The following is a 22,227-nucleotide window of genomic DNA, read 5'->3' as shown; positions in this document are numbered from 1 at the left end:
TTCTGACCCCACCAAATTAGACACTTCTGGACCCATAAATAAAAACCTCTGCCAGGCAGAAGCACAGCTTTGCTACTATAAAGACTGCCACTTTGCTGGACTGCTGCCCTGGAAGAATTGCTTTTCTGCTGGGTTGCCCTGCTGCCTGCTACCCTCCTGCCCCTCCTGAGGAAAAACTCACTCTTGCTTGAACCCAGTGTGATCTCCAAGGGCATGGTGGCTTGCCTTCTGTTTGGAGACTCATGGATATCAAAGTCTCACCTCCTGCTCCAGTACCTGGTGGATCTAGGTGCTTGCTCCAGTGGAACCGACGCATCCTCTGCTGTGTGACGCAGAACCTGATGCAATCAGAACGTCCGCATCAGCAGTGAGAGATGATGGACACATCCCCTGACTGCATGGAGAAACCAGGCTTTGGAACCAATGCATCTCATCTTCGAAGCTTTGTCTTCGGAACCAGAGCATCGTCATCATTGTGTGGAGAAAATTGGCACATTACCTGGATTGCTGGATCGAAACCAATGCATTGCTAAGGATCAAGGGCCTTTTTTCAATGGACCTTGCTTCTCTCCTGTATCCAGCCTGTGCTCCATCTCGGTCAACCTGAACTCCTGACTTTGCCATGGTCCAGCGTGACCAGATAATCCCCACAGGCGCTTTTTGCTTCTAAACGCGATTGCACTTTTATTCTTTAAAAATACTTATCTGAACTTCTACTTATTGGAGTTTTGTCTTTTTGGTCTTGTTTTAGTTATAAAACATAATCAATTTTCCTAAACTGGTGTGGAATCTTTATGTGGTGTCTTCACTGTGTTATTGTTTGAAGTGTTGCACAAACACTTTACACATTGCCTCTTAAGTTAACCCTGCCTGCTCAGTGCCAAGCTACCAGAGGGTGGGCACAGGTTAATTTAAGGTGTGTATCTGACTTACCCTGACTAGGATTGTGGTTCCTGCTTGGACAGGGTGCATACCTCTGACAACCAGAAATCTAATTTCTAACAACTATTGTTAGACCTGGCATCAGTGGTGTGGGTTTCCCCTGTATTTTTGCCATTGCCTCCTGTGATTTTGCTGTGTGTGTATTTTGGTTTGCTGGTCGAGATGCTTTGGGAACTTTGCCACTGCTGTTCAATGCCAGAGTGCAAGTGATCCCTTTGTAAATGGTTTCTATGGATTGATGTTTCCATGATTGTTTTTGTTTGGTTTACTGTTAAGTCCCTAGTACAGTGCACCGTGTGTGCCCAGGGACTGTAAACCAAATGCTGCCAGTAGTCTTGCATCACTGATTGTGCCACCTACATAAGCAGCCTTGCAACAAAGTCTAGGCCAGCCATTGTGGTGCCTGTGTGTAGTCTTGTAATGTCATGTTGACCTGGCAAGAGGACCCACTTGCCAGGCCCTAACCTTCCCTTTTCTTACATATGAGTCACCCTTAAGGTAGGTCCAAGGTACTCCTGTGGGCAGGGCACAGTTTATGTGAAAGGTAGGACATGCCCTGATGTGTGTGGCATGTCCTGATAATGAAATACTGCCAATTTCGTTTTTCACTATTGAAAGGCTATCTGTCCCATAGGATAGAATAGGGAGTTTGCGTATAACATCTTATAAGCAGAACTGCCCATGGGAACAAGATAGGGGAATAAAGTTTGATGTGCCTGAACTCAGAATGTTAAGATGCATCTTTTAGTGAGGGTGAATTTAACACTCTGGGTTTGAAAATACCATGTTTAGAAAATAGGTATTTTATTGCCTAACCATACAGTATGCCTCTGCTAGGACTGTCTGGCTTTGAGTGACAGGGGCTGGGAATGTGCATTCTGTTCAGACCGCCAATTGGTGGGGGGGGTAGGTGTGTTCTGCCTTTCGAGGGTGAGCCAGGATTCGCCTGAATAGACCAGGGCTGCATTTGGAGTAGGGGATGAGATTTCTTTCATACTTGAACTGGTCTGGTCTGCTGTGTCCACCTCCTGCCAGGAAGCTGCACCAGAGAGGACAGAACTGGTTTTGGCTGGGCAGAGAACACGTGATTTTATATTATTAAAAGAAGGGTCCAGACCCCAGACTTTTAGATCACTCCTGAGAAATAAAGAGGAACCTTTCCCAAGGAGAAGAGCTAGAGAAACTGAGGAGGAACACTGGCCCTGTGCTCTTTGCTGTCTCTGGTTGGCCTGCAGTGGCTACTCTCTGCCAAGGAAAGGGAAAAGGACTTTGCTGTGTGATGTGTTCCCTGCTGAGGAAGATCTCCAAGGGCTTAAAGACGAGCTTGCCTCCTGTTCTAAAGTATCAGGGACACAAAAACTTTACCCACAGCTCTCCTGAACATCCTTGCGGGGAGTTCTGACCTGGCAAATGGTGCCTGTAACTGTCCTGGGACTCTGGAGGTTGTTCGGACTGTGGGAGCTGGAAAAGCAATGCAACGGCCAGAAGCGGGACGCATCCATACCTGTTTCTGATGCATCACACAAGAAACCGACACAGCGCCTGCCCGCGGGTCAAAAAATTGCTACAAGCTGCATCAGGTGCACTGATCTCCGAAGTCTGAGATCACTGCACCGATTCCGACGCAAGCCCTCCTGCGCAGCTGCGAGAATGCACGCATCATCCCCGGATCATCATGGCTCGCATCGAGGTGCCAGGTCTGTTGCATCATTCGGGGACATAGTAAGAAAATGACGCATCACCTCCTCTCCGGTAAGGAACCAATGCATCACCTCCCCTGCAACCGTTTCTGTTTGTGTGTGCGACGCATCCAAGGTACTTTGTGTGAAAAGTGTTGCCTTTTCAATTTGCTTTGAACAGGACTATTTCTACCGTTTGAACGTTGTATTTTGATTACTGTATTGTGGACTTTTGTTGTTTTGGTCTTGTTTCGGTTTATATAAAGATTACATATTTTTCTAAACTGGTGTGGTGTCCATTTGTAGTGTTTTCACTGTATTACTGTGTGTGTTGACAAATGCTTTACACACAGCCTCTGAGATAAGCCTGTCTGCTCATGCCATGCTACCAAGAGGGTGAGCTGGGGTTATTTTAGAAGTATAACCCCCTTACCCTGACTAGGAAGAAGGGTCCGCACTTGGACAAAGGTGCAAACCTCTGCCAAGAGAGGCCCTCATTTCTAACAACTATAAATTCCCATTCCATGTTAATATTCTTACAAGAGTGAAATGGGTCCCTGTGTTGGAAACGACACACAAATTGAGGAGAACAAATTAGCATAGGTTTCCTGTTGCAAAATTGAATAAAGCATCTTTGTTGACTTGGAGTAGAATGATCTCCATCCTTCAGCCTGGTCTTAATCCTGATTGGAATTCGCCTAGAAGTTCATTGTCAATGATATTCCAATTGTGTTGAGAGTCAATGCTGTTTCGATGTTGTATGTGCTGAAAGGAAACAATCAGTCAGGTCTGATGTTGTTAACATCTTCAGCATTGGCACAGGAGTTTCAGCAGTCAATAGATAAGGCTCTGTATTACGGCGCTGTAGACTGACATGAATGAGAGCTAATATGACTAAATTGATCAATAGAGTAAAAGCTACAAACTTTGATCTTTAGCAATGTGAGGAGGAAATGTGAAGTGCCTTGAGGGTTTCATAAAGGATATAGATTTCAACGGATGTCTACAGATGGCTTTGAAATGTGGCCATGTATTTCTGTATCCTGTTGGCAGTGGCACTTATTTTAATATTCGAATATTGAGACAAAGAGAGCTTAATTGATGTTACTGTATTGTTAAAGAATTGAACACATTCTTCACATATAGGACCTCATCTATGAGGACCTACCAGCACTATTGCGCCACCAGAATGTCACTTTTATGAAGTAACAGTGCAAAATGTCCCACTGGCATATTTATAAGGCCACGTAAAGCCATGTTACATGGCTTGTCAAGTCATGGCCTTTTTAAATATGTGCCCCTTTCATGCAGAAAACTGCATGAAAGGGGCATTCCATAGGTGTTGCTGGGGGCGTTCCCAGCAACATCCATTGCTTTTTGACACTGCTCCAGATGTGCGAGAAATCTTAAGTCCGATGCAGCGCCAAAAACTTACACTTCACCACTGAAAGCGTAAGGGAGACACAACAAGGAAATATCTTTATTTCTCATCTTTTTTCCTCTTTCTATGTGTGCTGTAGCCTCTTTTGATTGTTTTTGTGCAGGAAGGTTTTCCTTCCTGCACAAAATATTCATCCCCACAACGAAGGCACCCTTGCACCAGGGTGCAAAGGTGCCTGCTTTAGAAGGGTAGTCCATTGTGCGCCAGCCCAGGAAAGGACAGGAATGCGCCGTATCTAATAGATATGGTGCATTCCTGCCCTTTTCTTTTGGCCTAGGGCAGCGCAGCAGCATGGCCTATGGCAAAACAAAACATAAATGAGGCCCTTAGTGTGAGGAAGATTTTCTTTCCCGTAGAAATGCTAGCTAATCATAGATGCACTCATCTCTTGGTTAGTGAGGATACTGATTTTGCGAGTGGAAGAATATGGGGGTAGTTTATTAAAGACCATTGAGGCCAAGGCACTAATGTTCAAAGTGTTTTATTACATTGTAAACAAGTGTCTAAAATCCCATTCAAGGCACTCTCTTGAATGGCCTTTATGCGTTTATCCTTATATTCTGCAATACACTCTGTACAGTTTTGAATGAAGCATAGTACGGAAGGTTTTTACTCAGCCTGGCTTCTGCAAAGAATCTATTAGCATATATTTAGTGTAATTCCAGCTATAAAATGTTTTCTGTCACTTTGAGCTTCAGTCCCGTTTATCCTCCCACATAGTGCTACATTTTTTTGCATAAACTGAAAGCTGCATGGTCTAAACGGAAATAGCTTATACATAAAACAATTACTGCAGTGCACTTCAATAGATTCAGAGGTTTTAACCTAATATTAATCTATATGTAGTCTCTTTTCATTCAACAGGTAAGTAAAATAATATAACCAATCTAGTAAGAATAAATTGTTATATTCTTTGCATTAAATGTACAAAAATGTTCGGTGAATAGTTGGCAATAACAGGGATGTTTCCACCAAGATATTCCAAGTCACATTGTAGATACTAAGAACAACGCACGAGTTGTCGACAATGTATTTGGACTGTAGTATGCCTATTGACATATACACTTTTAGGATATTGTCTCATATAATCTCTAAATCCTGCCTCAAACGTCAAATTATTGATCAACGGTGTAAGGGCAGAAAACACATGGGTAAGTCATTCACATTATGGCCTCATCTCACTCAGCCTCCATAACCCCTGCAGTACATTGTAGTGTAGTTCCTATATTCCCAATAGGCTCTGCGCATTGGAATAACATAAACAGCAGTATAGACGTAGGACTGAGGTCATCTAGGTCTCTACTGACTATGTTAGACTTAATTAGTTTTGCCAGCTAGCTCAGAGGTCACTAGAAACTTTCTCGAATGTTCAGGAAAGGGTTAACCGTCCTGATTTAGACAAGAAGGGATTAGTTTCTGACAACCGCATAAACATGACAACTTTGCTCCCTAAGAATAAAGAGTGTATCTCTAGAGTCGTGTGAAAACAATAGACAGCTATTTTACTCAGTCAATCGTGCATGCTTAATTTCACCAGAGTGCAGAGAAATAGAGAGACGGGCGTTTTCAATAAAAGGTGTTATTTTATTGAGTAGTCTTCTTTCTCATGCAAGAGAAATTAATTGCCACAATTGCAATACTTATCATAAAGTAAAGTGCATACAGTAAAAGTAGTATTATGAAATAATACTGTAAAAGCATTGATATGGTTTCTTAGCCATATGATACTTTAAAATGGATTAAATATATACATACATAAAAACATTGACTAACGAACTCAACTGGTGCTTCTAAGATAAGCCTACCCCGGTGTACCTGACCTAAGCCTAATACGTGGGAAGGAGTAAGTAAGTTGCAGTTTTAAGTTAAGTTAGGTTTTTGCCAAGTATTGGAATCAAGAATTCTCTCTGAGGTTTTAATTAGCTCCGTACCTTGGTTATAGAATGAAGGAGGTCTTGTATCTCGCTTCTCAGGACTCGGTCTTCCAGCAACCCATGAGGGTGACTTGGGAACACCGGAGCTGGATTTCTCGGTGTGAGAAAGGGTAGCTTCTCCATGCCGTCAAAGGGGAGGGGCGGCTTCCTTCGGCTCTCGCACCAGCTGGGCTTCGGATAAGTAGATAGGCTCCACACCACTGTGTGTTTGCTTAAGGCAACGTTTGTATATTTATACCTGAAAGGTGCCGGGTTTGACGTAAGGTTGGACATAAGACGTCACTAAGAACTAACAGTTATTTCTGGACTCCAGGAGTTCTTGTGCAAATCAAAACGAAAGCAGGGGGAATTCCCGAGCTACTGAAGGCTTGGTTTGTTTAAAGAACGCGTTTGGGCTATTACTAAATATGGATATGATTCTTATGCCTTTATAAGGAAACTATTTGTTATAACCACATAAGGGCATGAATCGGGAATATCGAATTAGGGTCCTAGATAGAAATACAACAACTTTAGGAAATATAAATATAATATCTGCCTCTCACCCAGCACCCTTGGCAACACTCTACTTGCACTCTGGCTTACTATTCAAAAACATAAGTGGCATCCGCCACCCACTATGATCATCCTCTGAGGATTCCTCATTTTCCACACCCCAAAGCCTTGCTTTCCAAGCTCAATAACTAACACAGAGATACTGTGCTGTCTGTAGCTGTTGTGAAGTCTCTGGCACCACAGAGAGAAAACCTGTCAGCTGCGGGTCTGCACAGAGCCACTACTAACTGGGCAGAAGATGGAAGTGGCGGTGCCAGGCTGCCACAGGCATATACCCCAGCTCCCTTGGGTCTGCAGAAAACTGAGAGAGGTGAAGGAAACAGCAGACTATCTTTCATCTCTTCACCACTTCCTTCAGGTACCTAGAGATGAGAAGACGGTCAAGGTTCAATACTCGCAATTCCCCTGCATTGAGAGTATTTCTGGAGAGCCAAGCAAAGTGGAAGAAGACTGGGAAAGTGATTTCTTTTATTTTCCAACACCAGGGCTTATAAAATATCTTTTATAAGGACCCTGCTTATATCTACAAGACCCGACCCCTGGATTACATAGGGGGGACTTCAGGGGTTCTGAATATGTCAAAATATTGCAGATCACCACTCCACAGTGCTCCTAGCACAAAATTCGACTTTTGACAGCTCATTACTACAACGTGGGCAGTGAAAAGTGCAATTTCACGAAACCCAGGGCATATAAAACCTATTTTATGAGGGTCCTTTTTATAAATACCTGACCCCCCACCATTGGGACTCCACCTAGTGTAGCCCCAGGAGGTACTGAATATTGTAGTTTAATAATTCCTAAGTGCCCCAAACACCAAAGTTGAGTTTGTGCACAATATACATTTTAAAAACAGCCCTGCAACATAGGGCTGCTATTAAACTGGCCCCAGGCTCCAGTAGTGCATACATGCAAGTGCAGAAAGGGATGCTGGTCTCTAAACTGCCATGCCCTATTATATACTAGGGACTTAAAGGTAATGTTAGACCTGGCATCATTGCTGTGAGTCTCCCTTCCATTTTGACGGATTACCTCCTCTGTTTTGATATGTTTTTGCTGGTTTTATGCTTTTGGCACTGTGCCACTGCTATTCAGTGCCACAGTGCAAGTGTTCCCTACGGTAAATTGATGTACTAATTGGTGATTCCATGATTGGGTTATTTTATTTACCTTTCAGCCCCTAGTAGAGTGCACCATGTGTGGCCAGGGCTTGTAAATCAAATGCTGCTGGTGGGCTTGCAGCACTGGTTGTGCCATCCACAGAAGCAGCTTGTAAAATGTGTCTCAGGACTGCCATTGCAATGCCTGTGTGCAGTCTAGCACTGCCATGTCGACTTGGCAAGTGCACCCACTTGCCAGTCTCTAAACCTTCCCTTTGCTTCATATTAGACACCCCTATGGCAGGCCCAATGGCATGGTGCATTGCAAGTATAAGGTAGGACATGCTCTGGTGTGTGTAGCATGTTCTAATAGTGAATTACAGCCATTTTCGTTTTTCACTATTGCAAGGCTACCTGTTCTCCATAGGCTAGAATGTGCAGTGAGATTATTACATTCTTACAATCCTAATTGACTCAGGGAGCATGGTAGAAATTCGAATTTAGTATGCCTAAACTCAGAATGATAAGACACATCTTTTGGTAAAGTTGTTTTTAATATTCTGTGTTTGAAAATACCACTTTTAGAAAGCAGGTAATTTCTTGTCTAACTGTCCAGGCCTGCCTCTGCTAGGTTGTGTATTCCTTATCTGGGTTTGTGAGTGACAGGGCTGGGGGATTCCAGGAGACAGGCTGGTGCAGCCCGGTGGTAAATAGAGAGATCTGCATCTAGATGGGAGGGAGGACTTGTACCTGGGACCTGAATAGGGCTGGACCTTCCCTCTACAATGCTGGCTCCACCTCCTGTGGCTTGTCTGATGTCTCTGCCCTGCACTGTGAAAGGAGAGAAGGAATCTTGTCAACAAAGTGCTCCAGAGTTGTGCCTTCCCTCCCCTGTGCGGCTCCACCTCCTGTGGGAGGTCTGATGACTCTGCCCTGCACAGTGAAAAGAAGAAGAGAGTCATATAAACAATGTGCTCAGGAACTGGTTTGGACTAGGCAGAGGCCTCTCTGCCTTCAGAGAACAAAGGTTTTTGGGGTATAAATATTGGGACTCTGATCCCAAGAAATTAGATCACTTATGGAACGAGAAACCTTTTGCTAAGGAGAAGAACCAAGGAAGCTGCAGGAGTTTGACTGCCCCTCTACCAGTGTGCTGTTTTCTGGGTTGGCCTGCAGTGGTTGCTTTATTACCAAGGAAAGGAGAAGGAACTTTTTAAAGACTTTCATCATCTACAGAATATTCTCCAAGGGCTTGAACTGTGCTTGGCTCCTGCTGAAGTCTCAGCGACAAAAGACTTCATCTCCAGCTCCTCTCTGAATTCCCTTGCTGGGGATTCTATCCACAGACATTTGCGTGTTGCTGGGAGCAGGAAGTGCGATGCATCGAGAAGAAGCGTGACGCCGCTGCAGGTGAAATTGTCGCATCGCCCTGGAAGCGTGTGTTCATCAAAGCTGCCTGCTGTCGCATCATCGGAGAAGTATGACACCATCGAAAGAGTCGTCATTGCATCACCGGAGAAGAGTATTGCAGTGCCTGTTGCGGCTCCAAAGTACAGAGTTGTCGCAAGTCTCTCTGGGCGCCTATGCATAATCATCGCAGCACCATCGCATAGTCGCATCAAGGGAGCCATCTTCTCGCATCGCAACTGGATCGTCGCATCGCATCAAGGCGCCATCTTGCTCGCCACAATGGTCCCGGAGGCCGAGAATCTTCGCATCACCTCCACACCTGTAAGGATCACAAAGCATCCCCTACTCTGCCCAAGCATTGAGGCACGATGCGCCATTTCCCCGGGATCACGGAATCAATGCATCTCCCCTTTTGCAAGCCTTTTGTTTACTTTGCGTTACTCATCCAGGTACTTTGTCGCATTTATCATCAACTTGAACTAAGTAGTTTTTATCATCTTTAAAGCAATCTGAACTGTAGTATTGTAGATTTTTGTCGTTTGTGGTATTGTGTTAAGTCTATATAAAGAATACTTATTTTTATAAAATCTGTGTTTTGTCCATCTGTAGTGTTTTCACTGTATTACTGTGTATATTCACAAATGCTTAACACACTGCCTCTGAGATAAGCCTGTCTGCTTGTGCCAAGCTACCAAGGGGGTGGACAGGGTATATTTAGGAGTGTAATCCCCTTATCCTGACTTAGAAGTAAGGGTCCCTATTTGGACAAAGGTGAATACCATTGCCAACTAGAGACCCCCAGATCTAACAGGTAGTTTTGATCCCCCTGCCCTATTATGTACTCGGGCCATATAGGGGATATCATGCCAATCATAGGTGTACCCTAACCAATAGTGTACCCTGGTGTGTGTAGGTGTTTTCACTGTATTCTAAATGCATTTTCAGCATAGCAGTGGACTTGGCCTGGTTAGTCAGAGCCCAGGGACAGTCAGAGTCAGTTACCACCACTACCAGTCATCAAGAAGCAAATCGGCGTGTCCAGGGCGCAAGGATGACTTTGCAACAATATTTAACACAGAGAATTGTCAGTAGGATATCACATCTAGTGAATTCCTAGAGGATTTAGGCAACACTTCTATTATGGCTTCTGCTGTGATCATAGGCAGGACCCTTCTATCGAAAGCTTTCATATGCATGGTCAATAATCTAAGAACTAATTTCAGTTTATTTGTAGAATATAACTTTATTGGTATGCTGTCAGTTCCAGGCATTTTAACCCAAGCCAGCAGATCTATTTAGTTGCAAATTTCTGTAGGGTTTAATGGAGTTTCTAAAAAGTCTTCCTGCTCTCGTGTCAGGCAGGTCATTTGTATCCTATGTAGAGAATTCACCACAGTCCCTGTGTCTATAGGAAGGGGCAACACATACAATTCAGTATAATGAGTGGCAAATCGCTGTTTTATATCTTACTGTGTGTAGCACCATTAGCAGTGCGATGTTTCTGATCAAATCCATCAGGCCCTAACCACCGCCTTTTGTTGCCCGAAATATATTGTTGAGTCATGTATCCCTTATGCTTAAATCCCTCCACCACTTAAGTCTCTCCACCAGTGTGCAATACTTTTTCTTTGTGTTTAATAATTTTTAATTGAGTTGTGGCTAGGCAATAGTATGCAAATCTATGTCTTTGAACTCCCAAACCATCATGAGCTTTATTCCATTAGTCGTTTTAAAACACATTCCACAAATTATTTTGATTGTTTTATCCTATATCAATTGTGTCACTGACACTTGTATTGTGTATCTTCATTTGCTTTTTCATAATAATAAAATTCTTTGAAATGAAAAAAACACATTCCACAAATAAAGACCTTAAAGTTATCCTATTCATTTACTTTCATCTTGCATCATACCCTCATTTTCTTTGAAATAATTGTCTATGTGTTCCTGTATGATTGTGTGAAAACACATATCTTCCAGTGTGTCGCCAGGTATCTACCAGATCGGTATGCCCCATTCAACACTCATTAAGAACAGATTATGATCCAACTCTGTTTTGGCCTAGTTCTTCTCTGTGGCTAGGTGTGTGCTGCTCCCACTTCAACCAAAACATTTCAAGCTGTGTATGTATCCCATGGGCATTGAAAAAGGAACACTCCAAAGTCTAAGGGTTTTGTCCCTCCCTACATCTAGTAGTTGACAAAGGCATACCCAGGCTGAAACTTTCTCCCTAGTGAGAGCCCCTTGATGGGGTGGGATTAACCTGTCTTTAACTACTTATAGCACAGAGTTGTAGTCATCAGTCCATATGCTTGGTGAATCTTATTTATTTATTTATTTATTTATTTATTTATGCGATTTCATTGTGAAAAGGTGGATGGTGAGCCTTTCTCTTTATGTCTCTCTAACTGAGGCATTTGGAACTGCCTCATAAATGTAACATGTTAACGAAAAAACAACAAAAATGTTGTCAATTTGACTGTGAGTAGTGCATGTGTTGCGGAAGTAGTACTGTACGTGGTTCCTTGTACTCTGCCCCCTCCAAGGAGTACAGGATGTGGCCAGTATTCTCCCAGCCCACCCCCCTCCAGGCCCCATAGTCTTCCTGTGCTTGTAAGGAGAGAAGATTTTTAGTCAAGGAACTATCTGACCACCTCAGATATCGTTATCATGCGCCTGCCATGTGCATTTCTGTTGGATTGTAAATCCCATTGGTAGACTTTGCATATTGTCTGGCTTAAACAAGATGTTGCAAAGGCTTTGTAAATCTGAGCCTTAGAGAGAGTCCCAGCAGTCATTGGACTCACTATTGAGCCTCAACCCAGTAAATCTTCGCTACACAAATGTAACCATTATCATCACTGGTCCTTCCACAGTCCACCTCCAAAACTGCCTGCTATGGTGTTGGAAGAAAACGCAAGGTTCTCTCACAATGACTCTCAGTTTTGCTAGGAAGAGCAAACTGTATTGAATCTCGTGCCTGTATAGTTGTTGTTTCACTTCCATAGGAATCGTCTTGATCACTGCACTGAGGCAGAATAATCGAGAAAAATATAACCCCCAATATGAGGATGTGATGCTGGCTTGCTCGCCTCGCCTCATCCTTTGTTCTGTGTTGCAGATACTTCAGCAATTTGTTTCAGGTCCTCGACCAGAACCTTCGTTACTGTGGGACTCAGAACAGACAGCATGACTCGGTTTCAGTGACACTCTCCCAGAATTTTCTATGATCCGTTCACAGCAAATTCACTTTTACTACAACTGAGGAGTCTTACTTTAAATCTTTATTCGACCCAAAAAAGGCCTTAAAATGACACATATAATCACTATTCATTCATAAGTACATAACCATATTAAAATCAGTAATAAATCTTAAAAAGAACCTGAGTACCGTACATTATAGTACATCGCCTTTCCTCAAATGTATAGCGCCCCATTTATAGAGTCCACATCATCGGTAATCATCAATAAAAGCACAGCAATATCAAAACAGCAAGAACAACTTCTTAATGCCCCCTCATAAAATACATCATAGTATAATACTTTCCTAGAATGTATAGCGCCCCATATGTAAAGTGCAGTCCGAGTCAAACCAGAGGGGTTCTCTAGTGAAAATATAGGTTTTAAAGCATTTATATAGTCCCTGATATTACCCTTCAGAAAATCTGGGGGCATATTACCAAGCAATAGCGATAATTATCGCCTTTGCTTGGTTAGAGACAAAAATTTACCCCTGAGCTGCAGCGATTTTTATCGCAGATAAACCTTGGTATTACCAAGGTTTATCGCAAATGCGATAAAAATCAGCCGCAATGCATGAATATCGCTGAAAAGTCAGCGATATTCATGCATTACCGAGCTAATGCTCTTAGCCATGTTATCCACCTCCCATTGGATAACACGGCTAAGAACTGCTCAGGGCAGGAGTTAGCTTTTGGAGATATTCGCGCTTAGCGCGAATATCTCCAAAAGTTGGTAGTAGGAGATAGCGATGTTAGCGACTGTTTCCAGTCGCTAACATCTTGGCACGCCCAGTTTGCATGTCATTAGTGATAAATATCACTGACATGCAAAGTGGGGCCCAAGATGGTCGCTATCTCCTACTAGCTGTCGCTAACTGGTGTTAGCGACAGCTAGGTAATAGGGAGATAATTTTATCTCCGCTTTCTTGGCTTTTAAATCCAAAAAAGCGGAGATAACCCCCCTTGATAATATGCCCCCTGGTTTTAAATCAATGCTCCTCAAACCCTCGTACATGCCGCAGAATAAAATGAAGTGCCCTGTGCTTTAGTCTGACACAATTACAAGGACAGGGTATGGTGTAAAGTGGATGCTTTTCGTTTCAGGGAAGGGACAAGGTGGTGAGTTACGCCCAATCATAATCTGGTTAACACAAAGCGATGCCGAGTGTTGAGCACCAAGGTCATATACCCTTGGTATCCCTCCAGCAAACCGAATGATATATAGGAACACCGGTATGCTTCCTAGTTTTTTCAAGCATGCTGAGCACCTTTCTATATTTAAAAATTGGTCTTAATTTTACTTTTCTCAAGGGAAGAGCCACTAGAAGTATTAATCAAGACTGGAGAGTCAAACAGCAATTTAAAAAGTCAATTGAGATCCTGTGATAAAGGACAACCAAGGTATTTTTAAAGCATGGTCAAAAGCTAGGCATTCAGATATATTGGACTACATGAAGTATGTTTCTTCTTTTCTATAAATAGACTGACAGAGCATTGGGGTTTTAAGGCCAATATATCCTCTAAAAAGTGTAAGTCGACCTCCTCATGGACTGTAAAGGATGACGCTGATCTAGGTGCGCACAACAAGGGTTTGAGGAAGCGGGTCTCTTCCGCCTGCAGGGGTTGGTTCTGTGCAAAGCCCCCAGGCCTCCCCGAGAAGTAGCAGTTGCTGAGTCAATCTCAAAAGCGTTTTTAGCATCATGTACGACATATAGGACTAAATCATTCCAACACTGGCTCAATTGTTTTAAACAGGTCTGTACTGTCTTTACTCCCTTCAGCCGAAGGTCTGGGAACACACTTGCTGCTGGATTTTGGCTTTATCATTCTGCCAGTGTGCGCTAGCGTTGATCAAAGAAGGGACATTTGGAAGTGCTTCCCGTGTCCCACATGCCTGATGTAATATTTTATGCCACTGCTTCAGGTTTGAATGTTGAACACCCTCCGCTCAATGCAGCTTCCAATGCATGTTCCCCGGACATTCTCGGGGGTGTCGGTAGGGATCTTAGATGCTGTGCCAGTTGGAAATACCAAGACTCAAGGACATAGAAGGCAAAGTGCCACTTGGGTATCAGCTGGGTCCATCACCTATCTGTGAGGGCTTCTACAGAAGCTATCCAGTCCTGATTGCAGAGTGGATTCAATCCTGCTGTGTGATCCTCTCCCGCTATGGGCGCCATCTTGAATGCTCGGCAGCCTAGTGGTGTTATCCCCTTTAATCTGGGGCCTGAATAAGTTTCTTGGTCCAACAGAGGCTGATGCCTTCCAAGCGGGTACACTGCATGTGATAGTGGACAACCTTCATGAATTGGCAGGATTAATGGTCTCGTAGGGAGATCGAACTGGAGCCTCGCCTAGATGTGACTCACTATTACAGTCGGACCAGACCTCCTCCCACTCCCGCTACTGAAGAGCATAAACAGTACTGTTCATACAGTTCTACTCATATAGTCATGACATTATAATTTCTTAGGTAGGCTGCCTTGTATGCCTTGCATAGCAAAAAGAGCCTTAGTCCTTACCTGGACTTCAGAAGTCTTCAATGTAGTTGCCTCTTAGCTCTGCGGTGCTGTTGTAATCTTTGACCAGACTGACTCAAATGGGATATCAAGGTTCTCTTGCAGGATGTTTCAACAGAAGAATCCCTCTATCTCCTGCTCCATGAAATGTCAATATTAGGAGCATCTTCTTTCATGTGAATGTCCTCAATTTGCATGTAACCCAGCACACCTTGTAAATAATGATGGTACACACAGAGGAGCAGAGGTGTGGCGTTCCTACTGCTGCTTGTATCCATGTTTAGAGAGAGGAACCATTGCAAATGTCTTACTAAGGTACACAAGCACCAGAAGGTTTCAGGTTCAATCATGATGGCAAGGAAGTTCAATCCACCTTTTACTGAATATTGTTTCCCCTTAGCCAAACTCACATCGTTAATCTAAACATAGGTATAAATCAAAGGGAATCTATTTGAAATTCATTTGGCAATGGAGTCCTTAGACTTTGCTTGTCTAAACCTCTACTTTGAAATCAGCAAGTGACCTCTTTATAGAGTGGGATGTGTGGTTTACAAAGAATAGTCTACACAGTAAAACTAGTGTGGGTGTCAGCTGAGAATTCAGCCTGAACATTTTGAGAGAAATAAAACTTCATGATTATCCTGTGAAAAATAGAATCAATACACGCAATTTAGCAATCTAACAGGGTAGGAGACCCACAAAAAAAGTAACATTTGTAGTTTCTTTGGGGAAACTGTAATTGGTTTGTGGAAGTGAATTAGGGCAACCGAGTATTATGTAAGAACTAGGGTAATCACATCCTAAAAGAGGCAATGGCTCATTTGTTCCTTTATTTGTGTAAAGCATTTAATAATTTCTCTCTGCATAAAACGGTCTTCGGTGCTCAACTTTAACAAATAAATCACACAAAGTGTTGTACACTATCAGAGTTCTTTACATTTATTATATATTTATACCGTCTAATTTTAATAAACAGCTGCTAGAAAAGTGTCAGGTAAAAGTGAATATGGCAGTGAGCAACAAATAGCAGAGCTTTGGCGGAATGTGCACAGCTTTAAAGCAAGAAAGTACTTCTTTCACGTTAGCAGATGGTCTAACTACTGGGAATACATCGATTCATTGCCCAAAATACCATTGGTCGACCTTTTGTCCACTGCTATAATCAATATGAGAGGACACCTTCAGGACAAATACATTACGAAGGAGATTTCTGGTAGCACTTCTAAGAAGTTGTCAGAATAACTATTTTAGTGGGATGGCAAGTAAATTAAATAAACAGCCCTAGAAGAAGGCAAATTAAGTCCACCAACATCAGATCAAATATGGGCTGTTTGCACAAATCTAAGAAATATGCTCGTCTCTGACTGAAAATGAGTTGAACATATTTAGCGTGATGGATGTAGTGTACATCTCTTTATTTTACATCAAGTCCCCTAAGTAATTTGTATGAGTTTTGCCTCTGCATTCTTTGAAGCATAAATTAATGGCTGAGCTCAAAATTCTCACTTAAATGGTTCATCATTGCAATGTTTTGTTCCACAGATGTAAACATTTGTATAACTTATTTTGGTAATGAAGAAAAACCACACACAGTTGTAAACTAGTCATTTCTGGTTTCATTTTTATTTGACCGTGAGTCTAAGATCCAAGTGTGTTCACTTGCTCTGTTCAAGGTCAAGCGTCATGTGCAAAAATGCCTTTTCATTTGTATAAAACACAAATTATGAGTCATAATATGTTCCCGAATCTCAATTTTTGTTTAGCGATTCAGTATTTGGAAGGGGCATCTTGAGGGTGTTTCTTCCATATACTGACTTACAGTGCTACGTATGATTTTTTTCTGACTGAATTATGGCAGCAAAACATTTAATTTTTACAGACACTTCAAAGGTGGTAGTAAACATTCGCAAATGGGAAGGGGTCTCTACGGGACCTCTTCCCCTATGTCAATTTTGAAACTAATATTTCTAAAGAGTAGGAGGACTACTGCCTACTCTTAACATATGAAATGTAAATGTTTTATTTTAATTTTTGAAAAGAGCTGCCATTCAGAAAAATAATGCTTTAATAAAAAGAAATCGCAGAAATGGTGGTCTGCTGACCACAGCAGGCCATCACGCCTGCAGGGCCAAATGGGTCACAAACTGCGACCTACCTTATTAATATTTTGGTATTCGCAATTAGGAAATTGCAATCCCTAAATTCTGTACATATGGCTCTAAATCATCTGTAATCAAGGAGTTGCTACCAAAGAGGCAGACAATTCTCATGGGTATGCCGACATTTGCCCAAAGAAACAAATGGGGCAATCCACACATGTGTGACCATCTGCACATGTACATCAGGGGTCTCATTTATGAGGCAGTGCGTCACTTTTACCCTGCCGGTTCGTCACTTTTTGTGACGCACCATTGGCGTAAAAAATGCACTTTGTTGCGCCATATTTACGAAGTGACGCATCTAGGTAGATGCGTCACTTTGTAAACCACTGCGTCACATTATACCTGCGCCAGGTATAATGTATGCAAGGGGGGCGTTTTGACGCAAGAAAGTGTCATGGAAATGACGCAGTGAAATCTATAAGATTTCACTGCGCCACTTCTAGGACACAAATGCGTCAATTTCTTACGCCTGCCTCACAGCAGGCGTAAGACTGGCGCAGGCCCTTTCACATGGGGCTTGCCCCATGTGAAAGGACACTTTGCTGGAGTTGGGTCACTTTTGTGACACACTCCAGCAATGCGTCACTTTTGCACCATACAGAAACGTCAGAAATACCGACGTATCTGTAACTCCTTACGCCATGATGCGTCATACTGTAAATATGACGCATCATTGGTGTCGCAAGGAGGGTGCAGTGAAAAGTGACGCATCGCTGTTTTCACGCAGCGATGCATGACTTTTCATAAATGAGGCCCCCAGCATTTATGTTTGTGAAATTCACTAAGCACATACCGCGTTTTTTTTCGTGTGTAATGTGTCCAACTGCAGAAGACCTACTTTAAAGCCTTACTTCAGTGACTGCACTTTTGTCAATGGGGTGCAACTGACATATTAGGAAAGCAGATACAGAACGATGCCCTAAATAAAACGAGGCAGACCTTTGCATATTGTTGGTAGGGAGGGAGGGGGGATGCAAAAAAGGGATGATGGCCTCGCCCATGGCATTGCCGACCAGTGGAAAACCTATTAATAAAAATGTTAAAAAACCCGAGGATAAATGACAGCAAGAGACAGATGATGCATTGTGACATTCCCTGCCTCAGATCCATGCTGCTGCAATGACTCGCTGCGTTATTGATGCTCTGCTCTGTACAATATGAACTAATTCGACTTCCTCTGCTCTGTTTCAGGTGGTGAAGATTCCCAGCTATCCATCATGGCGTGAAGGTGGCGCATCAGTGCTGTCTCTACTGTGCAGCGGCTCGATTGCCTTCCAGCCTTCGCAGTATCAGTTGCTAGGATTTCTTCCATTGACAGTGACATTCCTCATTTTGTACTGTTATTTGAGCGTGATTTCATCTTTGAAAAAACACAAAAAAGCGGGCCGCTCGTCTGTCTTATTTTCATCACTCGTTATTCGACACACCGAATTTCAACGAGGTTTGTTAGTGGCGGGTAGACCGTGATAGTTAATAACGCGTTTTTTTGTAAACATAAAAGAAAGTGGGCGGGACTGTAACATAGGTGGAGGTCGATTTTATAAGCACACTGTTATATTTGTTAATGAAAACCATGTAAAAAATTATAGTTGACTTAATTTTGAAGCATTTGAACACAGGCACGTGAAAACTTTCTTCCCGTACAGGGAAGATGCGCTAAGCACTTTGTGTGATCTACCGCCCTCTAGGGGTAGAAACACGGCTGATGGAGCAGGTCACGTCACTAAGTACCTACATCCACCCTCACAGTCTGACCGGCCTGGTCAGTGAAGCCCGAATTCTTAAAATATTTAATTGCAAGGAGACATAACACTTCATTTTTTTGGCATTCTTCTTTTGGTGTGAAAGTTATACTTCTGGAAATATGTAATTTATTGTGATGGTAATATCACAGCGTTCCTTGTATTTACTTATTTATTTATTACAAACTTTTGTTGATAATTGTATAAAATGTCAATGGCATATTTCCTTTTGGTTGGTTCAAATTGATTTAGATCATTCCTTTACCATGTCATTCTCGAAATAAAGAAGAGTTTTCACAACAGAGTTGCACATTTCATTTTGAACATTTAGGCATGTCGCACTTGATTGTAACATGGTCGTGCTTTATGTGTATAGAAAGTTAGCAATTACCTTAGTGATTTTAAATCATTCAGTGTAATGATTTATTAAATAGAAATGTATTTGTAATTAATGGCTACATACTACCAAGGATAAAAAACAGAGATGAAAACAAAACACAACACATACTTTTTTCTTAACAAGGCAGAAGGAGCAACAGAAATGCAAGCAGAACAGCTCATCCCGACGCTACCAGCTCCACCTATATCCAGCCCCGTCATTTAACTGTCCAGCATGGATTATTGCCATTGAACCTACACACACACTCTACAGTCTATATTCCATGCATTCCCCATGACCCTGCTTCACACAAGTATCACAGCATTGCATCACACCATACTTTGACTCGCTTACCATACAGTTTCCCCCCTTATCCACTATGCAAACTAAGGGGTATATCAACAACAGAAGGCGATAAATATTGTAAAAAGTGCTTAGCGCTTTTTTGATTATCGCTGGCTATCAGTGGAATATATCGCCTGGTTAGCACATTAACAACGCGTTTCTCCAGGGTGATAAAATTCCAGCGATAAAGGCGTTGTAGGAGGGGATATCTCCGGAAATCCAGCGAAAAGTCCACAGGAAAGGTGAAAACGTTGTTGATAGGCCAGGGTGCACTGACAATCCACCTACCATTGGATAATGCAGGTAAGTCAGGTTTTCAGGAGATGTTAGTTTTCGGTGAAAACCGCGGTTAAAGCGGATTTTAAAATCTCTAACCATGTTGTGGGCAGCCTTGTAAATGTTGCGATGTGCACATAGCGATAATTTACATGGTATTCCGTAAGGGGTACACCCAGTGACGTCAACTTTGCATCTCATTAGAGATGCAGAGCGAGGCGTCGGAAAACGGCTGCTTACATGCCCTAATGTATGTTAGCACTGCCTTGTAAATAGGGCAAAAATATTATCTCCGCTTTTTTGGCTTTTAAAGCCAAAAAAGCAGAGATAAGGCCCTTGATAATATACCCCTAAGTTTCTGAATGATGATAGCAAGGATTGCGTTAAAAAAGTGTGAAAGGAACAACCCAGAATACACAGTGGAATTTGGTTCTTGGAGAGCAGATCATTATGCCACCCTAGAGTAAAACAAAATTATCATACTTCCTGAGAACCCTGCTGTCCCTTTGACGTTTTCTGCTCACCACCAAATTCTAACAAGACACACAACATGATGAAGAAAATGTACAATTACTAACAAATACCTACTCAATTACTTGGCCCAACTTACCACTCAACTCACAATTTTCACTTTCAACTGCTGTTGCAATTCCAAGGCCAAGGAAAACATTAGTCTCTACATCTTTAGAAATACACCTATTGACTTACATGTCTTGACATACTTCCAAGGTTACACACTGACCCCCCTTCTACTGTCACCACACCTTTAAACATCTTTCCCATTTTTAAAGTTTCAGACCATTTAGACACTAATAATTTTCTTACCGACAGGCAATTTCAAAAGGATATACTTCCCGACATGTAGAACTCTTCGTGAGGGTCAACTCCTCCCGTGGTACTTCATCCTTCATATCACCTTTGTACATTTCTACCCACTGTGAGATGCCCTTGAACACCTTTTCACTAGAGATAATACCATTATATGACTCTCTTCCCAACCTTTGATTTACCCACCACAGAGTGAAACATGAACCACGTTTATGACTTCTTAAAGAATCTAGCAGAATTGGGAGTATTCCTATATGATAGCAATGTGCCCATCAAAGCCTTATCCCTATTGATAACCCTCTTAACAGCCAATTGTATTGGCTCCTCAGTGACTTGACTAACATGCTCAATCTGGCCATGAGCATCAGGGTGGTAAACTACAATCTGTTTGAGAGTTGTACCACATCTGTTCACAAAAGTCGCAATTAGAAAACTGCACGATTATCTGAGACCAAGATACCAGGAAGGCCTTTACTACAAAATACACTTCAAAATATGTATAATTATCTCAGTAGTAATTTTTTCTACAACCTTGACTTCAGTCCATTTTTAATTGTAATCCACCAGGACTAAAATATATTTCCCCTTCTTTGTAGGAGGATTGAATGGTCCTACAATATCGATGTCTTACTTCCTCCAAGGTCCTTCCATTAGAGGAATTAGAGCAGGTGGGGAACACATACTCTGGTAGCTTTTAGGACTGGGAGAAATTGTAATTACAGCGGAGTATTCAGAATATTTTCAGTAATTAAGTATTACTCTTCTGATGCTAAATTACCGAAATTGCATGATTACGCCAGCTTGAGTAATTTAAAGTAATATGGGGCAAACAACTACTGCAGGGACACAGGAAAAATGAGCTCTGGGGCAGATTTATGAAGGTTTTGTGCCTTGTTTTCATTACTGTTATAATGCAGATCCCCACAAAATGCTTTTTAGGATATACAATCCAATGAAATTTGTATTTCCATTGATTTGTTAGAAGAAAAAGTAACACAAACCAATGCAAATAGCTCCTTTGCATTATTCTACATTATTTGGAAGTTCCATGGACATTCCTATGCAATCACCCATGGTTTTTTATTCAAATCCTGATCTACTTCCAATAGTAGACCGGGTTTTGTGCCAAAATGTAATGTTACTTGAAAGCAGTATTAAGGAGGAGAAATGTCTTTATTTCTCCTACCTTCTCTTTCTTAGCATGTGTGCTGCACTATACAGCACACATTCAATGTAGGAAGAGTTTGAAAGTTAGTCTAAGTATAGTATTTCGTCCTGGAAGGATACAAAACTTAATCTAGACTCATGTACACTCCTTTGCACTATGGTGCAAAGGTGTGTGTTTGGCAGCCTTACTGTACACAATTACTAGGGAGAGAGCATGATCAATCAATCAGCATGGAGTAGGAGGTGGCACCCTGGTGGTATCTGGTTGCTGGGTTGCGAGGCAAGACAGAGGCAGAAAAAGGAGCGAGCAGAAAAGGCGAACAAGAGGGCAGAAAAATGGGTAGACAAGGCAAAAGAGAGTGCTGAAAAATGAGCAGAAGGGGGCAAAACAGAGGGCAGAAAAACGATCAGAAAATGCTAAAATGAGCAAAAAACAAGCTGTGGCGGCACAAACAGATGGCAGCAGGTAGACAGGAAACAGAGGGTAGAGGACTGTGGGTAAAGCA

The 22,227-nt window shown here is 42.3% G+C and overlaps 1 protein-coding gene across 1 annotated transcript in view; it reads left to right on the top strand.

Moving 5' to 3' along the window:
- The window catches only part of LOC147751648 (potassium voltage-gated channel subfamily A member 5-like), a 487,740-nt gene extending 468,712 nt beyond the window's left edge, over window positions 1-19,028 (top strand). The window contains exon 3 of the mRNA XM_086921249.1: window positions 18,176-19,028. The gene's annotated coding sequence lies outside the window, so the exon portion shown is untranslated. The remainder of the gene's footprint in view (window positions 1-18,175) is intronic.
- The last annotated feature ends 3,199 nt before the right edge of the window (window positions 19,029-22,227 follow it).

Source organism: Lissotriton vulgaris, chromosome 1_1 (assembly GCF_964263255.1).
Source record: "Lissotriton vulgaris chromosome 1_1, aLisVul1.2, whole genome shotgun sequence".
Lineage (NCBI taxonomy): Eukaryota > Metazoa > Chordata > Amphibia > Caudata > Salamandridae > Lissotriton > Lissotriton vulgaris.
The sequence above is the reverse complement of the archived record's forward strand: the minus strand, read 5'-3'. Positions and strand labels throughout refer to the sequence as shown.